General features: G+C 39.9%; 1 pseudogene; it reads right to left on the bottom strand.

Moving 5' to 3' along the window:
* Window positions 1-1317: 1317 nt before the first annotated feature.
* LOC132104855 (tyrosine-protein kinase STYK1-like) lies at window positions 1318-17391 on the bottom strand (annotated as a pseudogene).
* Window positions 17392-18583: the final 1192 nt, after the last annotated feature.

Below are 18583 nucleotides of genomic sequence, written 5' to 3'. Positions count from 1 at the left end.
TGTCTCAATAACTAGACAAGTTCACATTTCAGATAACGATTTTTAGCAAATGACATGATCAAGATTGTGACTATAAATCCCTTAATGTGCATAATGTGTATAAATGTGCTTGGTGATCTAGTATTCAAGGATCACATGTGTGCTGCACTGACTCACTTTTGAGGTTTGACAAGTGAGAGATGTCTCGTTGGATTTGAGTAAATGTGTTTATAATAAATAAATAAGACACTTAGTTTTGAATCCCTTGCATAGAGAACACATATAGTATTTATTTGTTTATACATGTATTTTTTTACTCATATTAGAGAATCTTTACCAATAATTCCTATCATGTAAGTCAACTGACGCTTTATGCTGCTATTGCTTAGATGTTTCTATTTTTGACTAGATATTAAATGGGAAATGTATTTATTAATAAGCAAATTTGTAAGCCAGGGCTAATATGAAGAACTGCTTTTTCCCATTCTTATGTCTTGTGATCATGTATATGTTGCACGGAGAGAAACTCCAAAAAAGACCAAGAAAGACAACATTCCTCTTGCAGTAGTGTACTTTGGTTTGTATTCCAGTGGTCAAGAGCAGCACCACAATGAGCCAGCCCTCTTCTAACACTAGCAAACACAACCATCTTCTTAACTGTTTATTCCTTTCACATAATGTACCTTTACTGTGCATAATGTACAACTCATAGTTACTTGCTTACTGTACAGTTAGAAGAGCATCACCCTGTAAATAACGAAGTTAATGTATCAGTGTTGAATGGTGTAATAGATTTCATTGCAGTTTAAATGGAGAGTGACCGCTAAAGAGAAGTGTTGATGTTTTGACATTTCTATATTTTATTGTGGCTTTTCCTGGATGTGTATCAAAATAATGAGTGGCACTGTGTAAAGTATTATTTTTAGAATAAATAATAAGTCTTATTTGAATTAGACAAGTACCAATGAACATAATTGTACGATATGTTCCAACCTAAATAAATATAATGATAAATTAAATTGCACTACCTGTACCATTGCTAGACACGATTTGTTCGTGTGTGTTTTATACATGTTTACATTGCTTTGCTCTTACATTTTTCTGCATATGCATATGTATAACATAATCTTTCACTGTTGCATATTTTACATAACATCCCCTCTTTCTCATTTGTTAAAATTGAGCTTTTAGCCTTAATCTAAAGTCCTGAATAATAGTACATGCCTGATGAGATAATATTTTTCTTCTGTAAATTCTACAGTGATGCCACTGTCTTAAACCAGTGGCTTTCTGTAATCATTTTAAAGGGCTCATCTCAAACCTTGACTGTTAATTTATTCATAGTGTCCAGCTCTTTTGATGAGTCTTGACTGACACATAAACAGCATAGTTGAGTGATTATCCATAGCCCGCTTCCCGCATGTATTTCTCCATGTCAAACGGCTCAGACATTCACAACACTGCCTGATCATTGGCACTTCTCTCTTTTGATTGGAGCTTTCTGATCAGCCAATGAGACTCGATCCATTGGTTTCCATTTCCATGGATAATAGAGTATCTAGTGAAAAAAGCAAGTCATAATAGATTCATTGTTGACTACTTGTTTTACAGTTTAGAACATATGCATGCTTTTTTTTAGATAAACATGTTTGCTGTTTCTGTGGGAGTAAAGTAACGTACAATGTATTAGAATAGTTGGGTGGTGTGACGACTGGGTGAAGGAGGAGCTGGAAACAAGTGCGAGTTAAACAGTTTAATGAATATGAAACAGACAAACAAGGGTATAACACGATGCTGGGAAGACGACAATCCAAGACGGCGATGAGGAATCCGGATGGTGGCGGTGAGAAGGCAGCAGGAGAGGCGAGCCGAAGGTAAGTCGTGATGCTTTGTGGAAGTGCGGAGAGTGGATGAGGTTCCGGGGAAAGACACGGACATCCAACGCAAACAACAAAGAAGCAAGAGACAGAGATCAGACATGAAACAATGTTCTCACAAACACAAGACGTGAGACAAGCCAATATATAGGGAGTGTGTAATGAGTGACAGCTGCTGCTGATGACAATTAACGGAGACGCCCACAAACTAATCAGTGCAGACGTGAAACACACAGACTTCACCACAAAGTGCAAAACCCAGAGATCAGACAGTACCCCCACCCCCCCCCTCTAAGAACTCCTCTTGGAGTTCCCAGAAGGGCCTACCTGCTGATTGTAATCATCAATAAGGGAGTGATCCAATATGTCCCTAGCAGGTACCTAACTCCTCTCCTCCGGACCGTAACCTTCCCAGTCCACCAGGTACTGGAATCCTCGTCCCCTCCGTCTTGAGTCCAGAATACAATTAACCGAATAAGTCGGTTCCCCATCTATGAGACGCGGCGGTGGGGGAACCGGAGTAGGCGGATTAATACGTGCATAAAACAGGGATTTAATTTTGGACACATGACAGGCGGGGTGTATCCTCCTGTACGCTGGAGGTAGTTTGAGGTGGACTGTCACCGGACTAATGATCTTGGTGATAAAAAACGGGCCAATAAATTTGGGAGCTAATTTATTAGATAAGGAACGCAGAGGAATGTTACTGGTAGAAAGCCACACCTTTTGACCCACGACATAAACGGGAGGCTTTGACCGGTGGCGATCGGCCTTGGTCTTAGTGCGCTCCCTCATCCGGAGCAGAGTCTCGCGGGCTCTGGTCCAGGTGCGGTGGCACCTCTGGACAAACGCGTGAGCGGAGGGGACCGCGACTTCAGATTCCAGACTGGGAAAAACTGGTGGCTGGTAACCTAAACTGCACTGGAACGGAGAAAGGCCCGTAGCTGACACAGGTAACGAATTGTGAGTGTACTCCACCATAGAGAGTTGTTGACTCCAGGAAGAAGGATTCTTGGAGACCAAACATCGCAACGTCCTCTCTAAATCTTGGTTGGCTCACTCAGACTGTCCGTTACTTTGGGGATGATAACCCGAAGACAAGCTAACTGACGCTCCTAGCAATTTACAAAACTCTTTCTAAAATTTGGATATAAATTGAGATCCCCTGTCAGAAACCAAGTCTACCGGGAGGCCATGAAGCCGAAAGACGTGATCTAGGACAGTGACCGCTGTTTCCTTGGCTGTCGGTAATTTGGGCAAGGGAATGAAATGTGCCGCCTTCGAGAACCGATCCAATACGGTCAAAACGACCGTCATGCCTTTAGAAGGCGGGAGGGCGGTAACAAAATCTAGTGCGATGTGGGACCAGGGTCTCGAAAGGACAGACAGCAGTTGAAGGAGCCCATCAGGAGGTTGGTTAGATGACTTCCCACTGGCGCAAACTGAGCAAGCCAAAACAAAATCGCGGACCTCATGAGCCATACGGGGCCACCAGAATCGTTGTTTAACCAACCCATTAGTTCGACTTATCCCTGGGTGACAAGCCACGTTAGAGCAGTGACCCCACTGGACGACTTCGGACCTTAACCCCTCCGGCACAAATAAACGGTTCGGTGGACAACCGGGAGGAGGCGTTACCCCTTGTAAGGCCGTCTTGACCTTCGACTCGATTTCCCATACGAGTGCTGAGACCACTAATTTCTCAGGTAAAATACATTCAGGAGTCACCTGGCTCTACGATAAAGTAAAATCAAAGCGACCGAAAAAAAGTGCCCACCGAGCCTGCCTGGAATTGAGTCTTTTGGCAGTTCTAATGTATTCTAAATTCTTATGATCGGTCCAAACAATGAAAGGTACCCCTGAGCCTTCCAGCCAGTGACGCCACTCCTCTAAAGCTAATTTGACTGCCAACAACTCTCTGTTACCAATGTCATAATTGCGTTCAGCAGGAAATAATCGATGGGAAAAAACGTGCAAGGATGTACCTTATCGTCTGAGACAGCATGTTGGGACAACACTGCTCCTACCCCCACCTCTGATGCGGCGACCTCCACCACGAACTGCCATGTGGGATCAGGGGCCACAAGGATGGGAGCCGGAACGAAGCGGCTTTTGAGGTTAGTGAATGCAGTCTCAGCTGCGTCCGACCACCTGAACAGAGTACTGGGAGAGGTCAAGGCTGTCAGAGGTGAGGCTAGTTGGCTGAAATTGCGAAAGAAACGGCGATAGAAATTGGCGAACCCCAGAAACCGCTGTAGGGCCTTACGGGAATCTGGAGATGGCCAATCTATCACAGCCTTAACTTTGTCAGGGTCCATACGTATTCCCTCAGACGAGACGATATACCCTAGGAAGGGAACAGACTGTGCATGGAATACGCATTACTCCGCATTGACAAAAAGCCCATTCTCGAGTAACCTCTGGAGAACTCGTCTGATGTGTTGAACGTGTTCCTGGAGAGATGAAGAAAAAATCAGCATGTCATCCAGGTAAACATATATAAACTGAACTACCACATCTCTCAACACGTCATTAACGAGTGCTTGGAAAACCCCTGGCGAGTTGGAGAGCCCGAACGGCATCACCAAGTATTCAAAGTGCCCTCTGGGGGTATTAAAGGCGGTTTTCCATTCATCCCCCTTCCTGATGCGGACCAAATGATAAGCATTATGTAAATCCAATTTTGTGAATACAGATGCTCCCTGTAACCTCTCGAAAGCTGAAGACATGAGTGGTAACGGATAAGTGTTCTTTATCATAATGTTGTTCAGCTCTCGGTAATCAATACAAGGTCGCAGAGAACCATCCTTCTTACCCACAAAAAAGAATCCTGCCCCCGCTGGAGAAGAGGAAGGACGGAAGAACCCAGATGCTAAGGAATCAGAAATGTATTTCTCCATGGCCTCCCTCTCTGGAATAGAAAGAGAGTATAACTTGCCTTTAGGCCGAGACTTACCTGGCACTAAATCTATGGCACAGTCGTAGGGACGATGCGGAGGAAGAGAAGCAGCACTTACTGAACACCTCCTTCAGGTCCAGATACTCTGCGGGTATGTTTGGCAAAACCATGTTCTCCTTCTGAAAGACAGAAACAGGGACAACAGGACAAGCAGAAACCAGACAAGACTCATGACAACTTTCACTCCACAATGTGACTGTGTTGGAACCCCACTCCACTTGTGGATTATGTTTTATTAACCAGGGGTGACCTAACACAATGGGAGCTACAGGGGAGTCCATGAGGAAAAAGGACATGGTTTCACAATGATTGCCAGAGGTGAGCAGAGTGATGGGTTCTGTGTAGTGTGTGACGTGAGGCAGTTCCTGGCCATTGAGTGCGGTGACATGGATGGGAAGAGACACAGGCAGGACAGGAATGTTCAGGTGACGTGCAAGGAGTGAGTCGATGAAATTACCTTCGGCTACGGAGTCCAGAAGGGCGTGACAGTCGTGAGTGTGATTCTCCCAACGCAGTTTCACTGGAAGGAGAGTCGATGATGTTGTTGAGGACTTCCCAGCGGAGATCCCACCCGATAGTAGCCTCAAGTTTACTACCGGGCTGGCTCTTTTACCGGGCAGGTGAAGATGGCATGTCCTGAGCCTCCACAGTACAGGCATAGTCCTTTGGACCTCCGCCATTCTCTCTCCCTCCAGGACAGCCGAGCTCTACCCAACTGCATGGATTCGTGGTCGTCGGCGGGACCGACCGCGTTTTCTCGACTCGAGCGCCCTCTGTCCGGAGAGATGGTATGGCGCTTAGGACTGGTCTGACGACCCAGGCGATTAATCCGGGCATCAACTCGTAAGGCTAAGTCAATAAGACCGTTGAGTGTGGGGGGCAGCTCGAGGAGGTAGATCTCCTTTTGAACACGGTCGGCCAGCCCATGCAGGAATCGATCCCACTGCGCCGCCTCATTCCACTGGCACGTGGCTGCCAGGGTGCGGAACTGAATGGAGTAATCCGTGACCGAAGAAGAGGTTCCCTGATGTAAGTCTGAGAGCTGGTGAACGGCTTCCCTGCCGGCCGCGGCTTGATCGAATACCCTCCTCATTTCCTCCGAGAGGGAGTGGAACGAGGCGCAACACGGATGTTGATTTTCCCACACCGCCGTCCCCCATAGGGCGGCCTTGCCCGACAGTAGATTGAGCGTGAACGCCACTTTAGATTCCTCGGCGGCGAAGGTGCAGGGCTGCAAGGCAAAGTGCATGGAACATTTATTTAGAAAAGTTCTGCAGAAAGCTGGCTCACCGGAGTAGTTTTCTGGCGCCGGAAGTCGCGGCTCTGGCCGGAAGTGGTCCTGGGGGGTCTCCCGGGGGACGGGGGGACGGGCGGCGCAGGCGGTGCGATGGGCGCAGTGGGAGAAGTGAGCTGATGGATCTGCTGGGTGAGCTCGGACACCTGTGCCACCAGCGCTTGGATAGCGCGTCCAGTGTTAGAGATGCTCTCCTGCTGCCGATGCATGCGTTTGACACTGTGGTGCATAAAGTCTGCTAGAGTGTTGGTGCTCGCTGCTTCCATGATGGTGAGAACGTTCTGTGACGACTGGGTGAAGGAGGAGCTGGAAACAAGTGCGAGTTAAACAGTTTAATGAATATGAAACAGACAAACAAGGGTACAACATGATGCTGGGAAGACGACAATCCAAGACGACGGTGAGGCGGTGAGGAATCCGGATGGTGACGGTGAGAAGGCAGCAGGAGAGGATGGCACAGGAACTGCGGGGAATCGAGCCGAAGGTAAGTCGTGATGCTTTGTGGAAGTGCGGAGAGTGGATGAGGTTCAGTGGAAAGACACGGACATCCAATGCAAACAACACTGAAGCAAGAGACAGAGATCAGACATGAAACAACGTTCTCACAAACAAAAGACATGAGACAAGCTAATATATAGGGAGTGTGTAATGAGTGACAGCTGCTGCTGATGACAATTAATGGAGACGCCAACAAACTAATCAGTGCAGACGCGAAACACACAGACTTCACCACAAAGTGCAAAACCCAGAGATCACGGTTTACCAACCGTGACAGGTGGTCTCTTTATTGTGTTCACTCTCTGTAAATGCTGCAGAAGTTCACTGGCTATGATTATGGGAAAGGGGGGCTCTCCTGAGATTCCAAACAACTTCATAATTTGATGATTATAATTTTTTTCCATTCAAATGGATCCGTACTACAACCTTGCAGCTGTAGCTTTACTAGAGAGTTTTATAAGACTGGATGACAGAAACACTCACCTTATGTCACCATCTCATAGAGCAAAATGCCAAAGGACATTTATAGAGGAATAAACATAAATAAATACAGTGTGAAGATCAACGATTACAAAAACATTGACTGAAAATATAAATATTACATTAAACTCACATGTCGCTGCTTTGCTGGAGAGGTTGCCGTGCTAATGCTTCTGGGGTTTGCCACATTATCATTTCTGTATTTTCTTCTCTATTTTCTCCGTATTAAATGTATTTGCTTGTTTGCTATTATCCATATTGACGTGCAGTAATGACTCCTCTCACCCAGTTTACTCAGGTGCTCTCTCACAAACTTATTCTCTGTGCTCCCTCTCTCTCTCTCAACCTCTTAATACTGTGCGTGCTCAACTCTTGACACGGTCGCTCAATTTACAACAGCGTTACAAGTGTGCCAAAAAATTAGCTGAAAGCCAACATATATTTAAACATTATTATTATTATTTATTATAAGAGTAATTGACACCGACTAGAACTGTAATGTTTCACCAAATTCAGCTCAGATCTTCAGACTCGTCTGACTCGCGTTGCTGTATAACTGGTTAGACTTCCCAAAAAATCCTAGTGCAGTGGTTCCCAACCTTTTTCAGCTCGTGGCCCACACAACCACAGACACAGAGGCGTCGTGCCCATTCGAAGTGAGGGGGCACATGCCCCCTCAGATTTCTGAGCCAAGTGGATTTTAAATGCAGCTTCCAAACGAAAAAAAAAAAATTGCAGAATAATATTTTTTATATATTTGATACAATCACAGCGGTGTGATTAGATCGTTCAGTGCACAGCATCAGCTGCTTAATTCAAATCTGCATTCGCTGGCTTGCGCTGAGCCAGAGACAGACGCGTTCATACAATTCTTCATGATAACCAATCAGAAACTATTCTGTTGCGCTTATGGGTGCAATGGCCAATCAGAGACGTCCAGAAGAGTCATCACTGAAACGCAGTGTTTTGTTCACTTGCTCGCTGACTGAATTATTTAGCGAATTCTCTCATCAGAAACAACAAAAAGTGCAGGTGTGCGTACGAATGTAAGTAAGATATTCGTTTCATAATGTAAAGTGCTTCAGTGATTTTAATGGGAGTTTTTGAGAGTGCCTGAACTCTGGCTAGACTGAATGAAAATGTTTTTTGATAATGTAAATGTTCTTTACTCTCTGTAAACTGAAAGTGTTAAAATAAGTATCTTACAATATTGTTATTAAAATTTACATTAAATGCAAATTCAGTCGTATTAAAAATATTTTATGGCATGATATGGCACTTAAGTAAAAAGTCAGGTTTTTATGTGTAGTTAATAGATTACACTACATTTCCATATATTGATCAAATAGCAATATATAAAGGTGCAAAACGCGTTTACCTACACATATTTGAGAAACGAGATATTTCCTGATATATTAAAGGAGTCATGACCCACAATTTTCACTTTTCCACGAGAATCAATGTATGTTATGATTGCCTAACGATTATACACTGGCCAGGAAGCCGATATTTAAAAGTGAAGCGTTTGTTTACCTCAGGGTTTGTAAAATAGCCCACTGCACGCGCACTCAAATACGAGATTTTGATTTCTTCCCCGTCTTGACGTCAAGACGGGGCAGGATATACCATATATGGACACCGCAGCAGGAAGCTCGCCCCTTCCCCTCTCCCCCTCATATTCAGTCGCGAAAGATGCTGGAGTAGTGCACACATGAGTTGCTCTGTGGTTGACTGCCAGAATCAACATGTAAATGTGGTTTCTCTACCAAGAACGGACCTAGCTATCAGAGACCAGTGGATTAAATTCATTTTTAATGACACGGTTCCTTCAACCCTTCCACTAGCTTATCGTTACGTGTTTGTGCTAAACATTGTACGCCGAAATCCTTCACAAATTTGGGGCAATATTAGGCGAAGTTGGCATCGAAGCTCGGGAAAAGCGCCATTCCAACAAAATTGCCTGCAATTGAAACGGTAAGACTGTGTTTTTATTGCTCTACTGTGTGTAACAAACAGCATCTAACTGCTAATGCAGCTATTGTATGCTATTGCGTCTGTCACTAGACAAATAAACGAAAGACTGGAGGTAAAGTAATTATTTATGTTCCCTGTAAACGGACTGCAAAAACGGACTTTTGACTGCATTATAATGATTTCTTAATTCAGAATATGATCAAGATTGCGTAGGTTGATGTGTTCGGGGAATTTGCCAGTTAATAGTAACATTTAAAGCCCCTTAAATGAACGAAATGACTCGAAAAAAGATTTGTTCATTTTGATGAACTAGTTTGAACAAGAGAGTCTGGCGTTGCCAGATTGGGTGTTTTTTCCGCTACATATTAAGGCCAGTTTATGGTGTGTTTTAGGTAGGTTTTCGCCTGGAAGGCTTTATAGAAATCTGGCATCCTATTGAACGAAGTTAAACAGAGAGAGCGTGGCGTTCACAGACACCAGAATGAACGACTTCACAGTAACGTTCATCAGGCAGTAATGCGGTATGTTCAGTTCATGTTCGCCCAAAATATGAACGAGTTCATGAACTATCGTTCAATGAATGCGTCCAGGCACAACTCTGGCGGGAGTATTAGCTTCGAGGTATGGGGAATAGCTGCTAACGTACTTTGCAAAAAACAAATGACTGAGATCATCATGAATTCGTTTATTTATTGCCTAACGCTTACATGAGGCCCCGTCTAGTTTGTGTGTGTGTGTGCTCACGTCTTATATTTGTGTGTGTGTGCTGTGCTCACGTCTCATATGAGTAACTTTATGTGCGTAGATAGTTCATATACATGTATGTGTGACTAGTACTTAGTATATATGCAAGCGTGTTTCATATGTGTGCGTGAATGAAGTTTGATTTAAGCCCTAAACGGCACTGGCCGGGAAGCCGGTGTGGTGAGAAATCCAGTCCCCCCGCGAAATCGAGTCCGCTTAGGACCAAGGCGGTAGCTGTTTTAAATGCCTGATCAAAAGTTGTTATCGCGATAACTTGTTGTATGGCTAATCGGAGCTGCAGTAGCTTGTTGTTTCAAGCTAAAATAATTTAGTAAAAGCAACATACAGAATGTAATCGATCAAAATGTTTTTTAAATGTCATAAAACTAGCAACATCTCATAAATAATGCATTGTAATTAGTTTTAATATTCGGTTACTAGAACGCCTCAGCACAGCTTTTGAATATATTTTCCAGTTCTAAAATAATAATAATAATAATAATTCAGTTGTGATGACTAAAACACGTTTAGCCCACAAATTCAGAAGATTGTGTGATAGTAGAAATATAATTATTAATAAAACGAACCTACGTACAATATATATATATATATATATATATATATATATATATATATATATATATATATATACACACACACACTTTGATTTTTATTTATTTTGACCTAATTCATGTAATTTTTTTTTACATTATTTTCAATATTGTAATAAGTACTTATGTTGTTATATATGGTTTTGCTTACAAGCAGTTCATGTATTGCAATTACTGATTGTATATTATTTAAGAAACTATTGTTTTCAAAGAAAATCATACAGCAATTATCACACTACATAAATTCATTATGATGACAGAAATTACAATTGTAATTGACTTTAACTCATATAACACAGTACATAAAATAGTACAACAGTTACTTGTACTATTACAAATGAGTAATGGTAAGTGAACAATGGCTGTAACTAAAAATTCAGCTAGTTTATAATTGTTAATTATAACTTGCAATTATAATATAATTCTACACATTTTTTTACATATAAATGTTCAAGCAATATGCACACTATCAATGTAAGACATTTATAAATTTTTCAAAATGCATAACATTTTCAAAGAATCTTTACAGAAAGACATACTGTTGTGTCTATATGGTCAAAAACACCCTCACTGTTTTAATAGTTGGTGCTAAATGCATTAGTCGTCATACAGAAAGAAAGCAAGCCAAAGGCAACAGTGGTTAATAAAGAAAAATCAGTAAGATGTCGATACTGGAGTAAAAAAAACCTTTGGAGAAACCAGACTAACCAAAAACACTGGGGACCAGTTCTCCTCTGTATATTCAGTCTGAACATTTGGTACAATATCATTGGTAGTTAACAGTGTTACTGCATTGATTCAGCTATAAGGTTAGAGGTTAATTGTGCCATGTACAGGCAGCAACATTGTTTTCTCTGTGGAAACTGGAAACAGTTCATCCTATGTGAAGTCCATTGTGGAAAATTGGGGAATCATCAGTCTCAACGTAACTCGAGAGCGTCTCGGGACAGAGCTTCTGTGGTAAAGAAAAATATAAAAATGTTTAGGAACTGTAATATAATAACATTTTTTTTCCTCTCTGCCTTTGTAATATACAGTATGCTGGAAGACTTTCTTGACATCATACAGAACGGAATACAACAGAAGCAGGAAACATCAAAAATCACTGTTAACCGTAGAGCATCGGTTTACAATTCTTGCAAAAATCAAGTTATGATTTATGTGTATGTTGTTATAAAAACAATCAAACAGACGTAAATGTAATCTGTTAAACTCAGTCTATTTTGCATTCAAACATTGCTTTAAATAAAGAGACAGGTGCTTTATTTGAGCAGAGCTTGTTTTCTGCCCCCACTATTTGGAAAGGCTAATACGAAAATACAAATTTACATTATATATATATATATATATATATATATATATATATATATATATATATATAATCCTATTTTCTATTAAACAAAAAACTGCTGCAATGAAAATCTCCTTTGATTCATTGTGCCTTAATTTACTATTAATTACATTCATAATTATTCACTTACTGAACGCTATTATAAAAGTATATGTTTTTGTTTATGTTAAATAAAAGATAAACATGAGAAAAGAGTCGTCTCTTCACTTAAAATGCATCTTGAACAATCGGGTCCCACCTAGCGAGGACCCCTAAGATGGCGGCTGTCGCGATGCCTGTGCGCAAGGCACAACGGAGGCACTTTTACAGTCATCAATGCATTCAGGATCAATTTGAAACATATTTCCAAAAGAAAACCAATTAGAGCTTTATCAAAAAGTTGTAACGTCTCTAGAACAGACATAAGTCAAAATTATCACTATAGTAAAGATGTAACAAAATGTATAGACTGTGTTTTTTCTTCATAGAGCTCATTAATTGTAGCGGTGCCTCAGGTGTTTGCAGTGTGTATACAGTATGTGTATGAGGTCAGCAGCGAGAGCGCATACATATAACGCGAAAGCACATTAAAATAATGTGCGAACGCGAATCTCTCCGTTCGCACGCAGATTTCCTTTGTGCTGTCACAAACCCAGGCATGCTTGCTCAGATACACGCTGCTCTTGCCCGGAGAGAGTGTGCACTTAAAACGTGTCTCCTCTCACTTAAACTGCGTCCTGTGCACTCACAACTCTCTCTATGCTCATGTGTTAGATATTAATTATTTTCGCACGTTTTTATTTCTAGCCTTTTACCGTGTGCAGTGTGAACGCTCTGATCTGTTAACATTGGCTCGGAAAAAAGGCGCATCACAGACAGTGTGTGAACCTGGAGTTAGGCATATGCCCGGTCGGTTCTGTTCTCGCGCTAGGCGCAATGCATTCTGATTGGATCGGTTAGCATACTGCGGGAGGTCAGGGCCGCGGAAAATCGTGCTATAAAGCGATTTAGAAATCGTGATTTTATGACTATTTCTATTAATCGCACAGCCCTAGAATGGACTAGAAATGAACAGAAAATAACTCTGGCTGGCACCGCTCAGCAAAACGGGAAAACCAGATCCAGGCAGAGCTCGGCAGCGGGTAGATAGTCACCAGAGCAAGCAGTCAGGAGAAAACACAACAGCCATTTATGCATGTTTGAATTTGTTGTTCTGTAGCATATGCAGCAAAAATATCTAAGATAAATTGATGGTTTATTCTTAAACCAATCAGGGAGCTCGAATAGTGGAAGCATAGTAAGAGTTTAATATTTCTTTTTTGTTATTTAATTATATATATGAAATGATGTCATGTTATGACTTAGACATTTTTACATATATTTACAATATTATTTCTTTTAATAGTAATTGGCGGCCCACCTGCAATACCACCGCGACCCGTTAGGGGGCCGCAGACCATAGGTTGAAAACCACTGCACTAGTGACTTTTGTTACCTGAGCAATGAAGGCCTTAACACTTAATGCCCACTAGAGGGGGCGACAGGATTTCTGTTTACAATAGTTTAAGTGACAAATATATACATGAGTTTCATGTGTACTGCAATGAATATGCCATGTCTGTGTACAAGAATAAACTTCACACTTCAAGCTGTACAACTTTTTAATACTTCCCAATCTGGCTTTTTCAACCTACCTCCAAATATATTTTAAGATATAGTTTATTCACACTGGTTTATGCATTTAATGTTTGTCCATCTCGAACTTTTATTTTTCATGAGCTGTATATTTTAAGATGTACTAGGTGTTGATAAATCACATGCAAAGAGTGTAAAGAGCTTTGACTTTTTTTTTTTTTTTTAATTCGTTACGTACGGCTAGCCCAAAACGTACACGGACCGGACGGGCTTTGGTTCTACTAGCGATTTGATTGGAGACCAACAGCCAATCACAATTGACCTTTAATTTTCCGATTGGTTGATTTTGTGGCACACTTGTAACGCTGTTGTAAGTTGAGCGAGCGTGTGTCAAGAGTTGAGCACGCACAGAATTAAGAGGTTGAGAGAGAGAGAGGGACTTGGCAGGAGCGCAGAGAATAAGTTTGTGAGAGAGCACCTGAGTAAACTGGGTGAGAGGAGTTATTACTGCACGTTAATATGGATAATAGCAAACAAGCAAATACATTTATTGAGCACGGAATCGTTTTTTCTTTGCTCAAGCGAATTTTTTTTTTGCGATTGGTAATTTCTGTTCAAAATATAATGTAATGTGCTTGCAAAATATAGTTCTCTGTGCTCAAAACGTACAATTACTCGCTCAGGATTGTGGCACAAAAATAACGCCATAACCCCACAGCTTGACCGACAGGTCCCGACCAACCAGGACGCTTCGAGTTTTGACATTGCCGTGGATGTAGTTCTTACTATGCAGATACTCCTGTGATTTCAGAACAGGTTGTGTAGGAACGAGAATGTGATCTTGGTTGTAACAAAGTATTTATTGTACATTATAAATCAGAAATGCTTCAGTAAAGTGCTCATGACTGATCATGATTAATGCATGCCAGAGTCAAACAAAGTAAAAGGCTTGGTAATTTATGAAGTTTGCCAGTATGTGCATGCCTGGTGTGGCTTATAAAAATTCTTTATTGCCAAGCTTTGACTTCTCAATATGATTGTATATATTTAGCAAGCTGATTTGTTCTCTAACCAGTGCAGATCCAATTTGAGTGCCCATGGTAAAGATTCATCTTTCAGTCGTGTCACATGGTGCCTCCTGACCTGTGTGGTCCTGTGAAAGAGATTTACAGTCAGTCAAAACAAAGGTGAGGTTTAAACTAGTAGTTTGACTTTTCAACAATTACAAATCATTTCATTAGAGATCATCAGGAAGGACACAACCTGTGTGTCGTCCACTCTCCGGTGATCTCAGCAGTAACTGATCAATGTGAGAGTTGCGAGTCAGTATTTTACAGTAATTGCTAGTCATGTCATATTTATCTAGAAGAACTGGAGTTTTGAGATTTATAGTTCACATTTAATCCTGTGATGGCAAAGCTGAATTTTCAGCCTCAATACTCCAGTCTTCATCGTCACATGCACGATCATTCAGAAATAATTCTATTATACTCGAGAAGGATTTCTGTCATTTTTGTCCAAAACAATAATTGCTAGGTCGAGAATATTCCTCACCCACTTACCTTTTATTAGCAAAGTAGCAAATTGATGTGATGTAAACTAGAAACAGGATAATCACTTTTCATACGTCCTGGACACAACATCCGCTTTCACCCTTGCAAGATTGAAAATGAAGCATTTCTCATGTACCTGTCTGCACCTACACAGGTCTCGATGTTCCAGCTCCTCCACCGCAATCATCAAGGGTATCTGCGCAGTCACCACCCCCAGCAGTTTGGGCATCGATGGTTGCGGTCCCAACTCTGAGAGGAAGTGGACAAACCCCAAAAAAGACAGGCACTCTCTGCCACTGGCTGATTCTGTATGGGGGGATAAGTATAAGAAAGTAAGATTGTCTGTCTTTCTATCTATCTATCTATCTATCTATCTATCTATCTATCTATCTATCTATCTATCTATCTATCTATCTGTATAAGTATATGTATGTATGTGTATATATATATATATATATGTATGTATATATCATCTATCTATCTATGTATCTATCTATCTATCTATCTATCTATCTATCTATCTATCTATTTATCTGTCTATCGGTTGTTCTATCCATCTATCTATCTATTGTTTTATCGTTCTGTCATTCTATCATTTTATCGTTCTATTTATCAACTAACTTGCTGGCCACAATGGTGAGATTTTGTAGCTCATCCTTTTGAGAATCAAACCTGCAACCTCCTGGTTGCAAACCCTGAGCTTTAACAACAGGTGAGGCAGAATTCTACCACTGACCCATAATAAAATGCACTGTAAAAGGTTTTATTCTCAAGTTCTCAGTGTGCTTCATGAGGACAAGGTTTTATACGAGATAAACTTGACTACATTAAGAAAGAAGGAAAGATCGGACAGAATACCTGAAGATTGATGGAAATTATTTTTCATACAGCTTAATACCCCAAATTCTATAATCAAACATAGAAATATTAGATGAAACTTAAAAATGAGAAATGTTGCTTTGGCAATTAAATGCAATGAAAGAAGTACTAAAATGACTAAAACTGAAATGAAATAAAGCTAAATATATATATATATATATATATATATATATATATATATATATAAACAAGTAATTATTAAAAAGTAACATTCAAATTCAAATGAAAATTCAAAATATAGAAATAAAAGCTAAATCAAAATAATAAAAAAAATTACATATTAATATTATTAAAATCAAACAAAAATAATATTAATAATAAAAAAATAAATAAAAAAAAACACTTATCCAACCTTACCTTTAAGCACTCATAAAACGACTGGCTCTGTGCAAGGCAGTGGTGTTGTCTTGTTTTACTGAGAAGGTGAGAGGAAGTGGAGAGACCAGCCGAAAGAGGCCTGGATGCCTCTCAGTGGTTTGCTGAGGTACTGCAGGGCTTGAATTCTGCATGTCATGGTGAGGTCGGGCTGTCATGGGAATAATCTTATGTTCCATTGGGTTCAGATCTGCTGGAGCTGTTGTTGCAAAGTAAATCAAAAGATTAAGAAGTTAAAAGAATCCTGTGAATATTCTTTCAGCATAACCTGTGAGAAAGACCTTCAACAAACACTTTGATAATTAATGAACAAGATAATCTATTAATAAACATTGCGATCATTCATAAAGGGAAACCCTTTAAATAAACATAGCGATCAAGCATGGTCAGGAAGGATTATAAATAAACATTTCTATCATTCATCAACCAGAAGACCTTTATATAAACACAACAAACAACAAACGACTTGAGTATTTAGTGTGTAACTAAATGCCACAGCTACCGTCAATGCCTTGCAGGTGCCATCTGTTGCTGTTATGGTGCCTGTGTTTGTTGTGATGGTGTTGTGTGTCGTCTTTTTCATTTCTGTGGTGTTCATCAAGATGTGATGGCTTATGGGAGCATTTGAGCACAAACAAAATGATGTGATCAGAAAAGCCAAGAGAAACAGCACCGGAATGACAATCAGTTCAACTTCATAAAAAAGCACCTCTGCAAAAAAAAAAAAAAAAATAGAGACACAGTGAATTTTTTGCATCATATGCTGCCAAATTTTGGTAACATTTTGAGACAACTGAGTGTGCACATGCAGTGCATAACCAGCAAAATTGTACATGATGCTTCAAATATAATTCTAATATGCTGATCTGGCGCTAAAGAAACATATTTTTTATTATCAATGTTAAAAACAGTTGTGTTACTTAATATTTGGTTTTATAATCAATAAGTGAAAGCAACGAGAAAAAAAAATCTTGAATTCACATTTATTTTAAATTGAAAAATTTGGCAATTATAAGTGTACTTACTTTTACTTGTGTTCAATCTAATGCATCCTTTGTAAATAAAAAAACCCCTAAATTTGTTATAAAAAAAAAGAAAAAAGAAATTGACCAAACTTTTGAATGGTAAATTGAACATAACCTATTACTTACCACAAAGACTGCCTGGTACACATAGATATGTTGCGTTAGTTGAATTAGACATACTGTAAAAGAATTATATATTACCACCATTAACTAACCAACCTAACTTCAAAACACTGCTTGTAAAATGATATCCAGTAATTCAAGTGCAGTGCTATCCACATGCATCAGCTTATGTGTTTTATGAGTATAAGGATAACATCACTGTCATAATCATGCAGTGCACAGTTGTAAAGTTTGGCAGCTCTTTGAAAGACATAAACCCAGACTTTAAATATTTGACATTAATTACCCAAGTAGTTTGCTGAAAGTGTTTTGAAGAGAATATTTGTTAAACTTTGTTAGTATGTATGTGTTGTCAGTAAATTATTAGTACCTTTCCCAGTGCTTTTAAGTATCAATTATAAAACTAGCTTTGCTTTGTTTTGGTTGATTTTAATTCACCAGTGAAATATGTAAGCAATTGTGGAAACCCATCCTATTTGATCGGAGCTAAATATTTGTTATAGAATCATCATGATAGAGCTTTTGTCTTTATATAAAATACTGGCATGAAAAGAAAATATAATCTACAGTACACTCGTAGTCACACTATTGACATTTGTGATCAATGGATTTTTTTTAATGATTTGAATTTATCGAGATTATCCAGAACATTGTGACAACATCACGTCTTGAACACTCCCACTACTGATCATCCTTTGTCAGCACATTCTTTCTGTTTGACTTTGGCATCTTGAGTTTGTGGATAAGACTATACCAGACTGTCACTCAACCTGTTTCTCTCTCTGCATTTCTGTCTTCATTAAAAACACACCTCACACAAGAGCCAGTGTGAGCTCAGTATAATGTAAATATAAGCAAATCTTGATTTAACTACAGTTTAGCCAGTGAAAATGTGTATTTCAAGTTTTCATATATGTGTGTATATATATTTTGTGTGTGTGTGTGTGTGTGTGCGTGTGCGTGTGTTGTTTATTTACATAATTTTATGTTTAAATATGTATTTACTTATATACACACACACATACACAGCAGTATAATATAAAATAATATGTGCATATAAATGTATATTGTTAGCATAGTAATGAACTTACATGTCATCTTCTCTGTGTGTGAAGAATGATGGAACTATTTCTCATTTTCATCTCCTTTAGTCAGAGGCTGTGCTTTTTCTGTTCCGTTTGAAAACTGGTGTTTTTGCTGTCAAAAACAAAGCATCATCTTCTTGGTCCCATCTCTTTGTTTCTACA

Source organism: Carassius carassius, chromosome 25, assembly GCF_963082965.1.
Source record: "Carassius carassius chromosome 25, fCarCar2.1, whole genome shotgun sequence".
Lineage (NCBI taxonomy): Eukaryota > Metazoa > Chordata > Actinopteri > Cypriniformes > Cyprinidae > Carassius > Carassius carassius.
The sequence above is the reverse complement of the archived record's forward strand: the minus strand, read 5'-3'. Positions and strand labels throughout refer to the sequence as shown.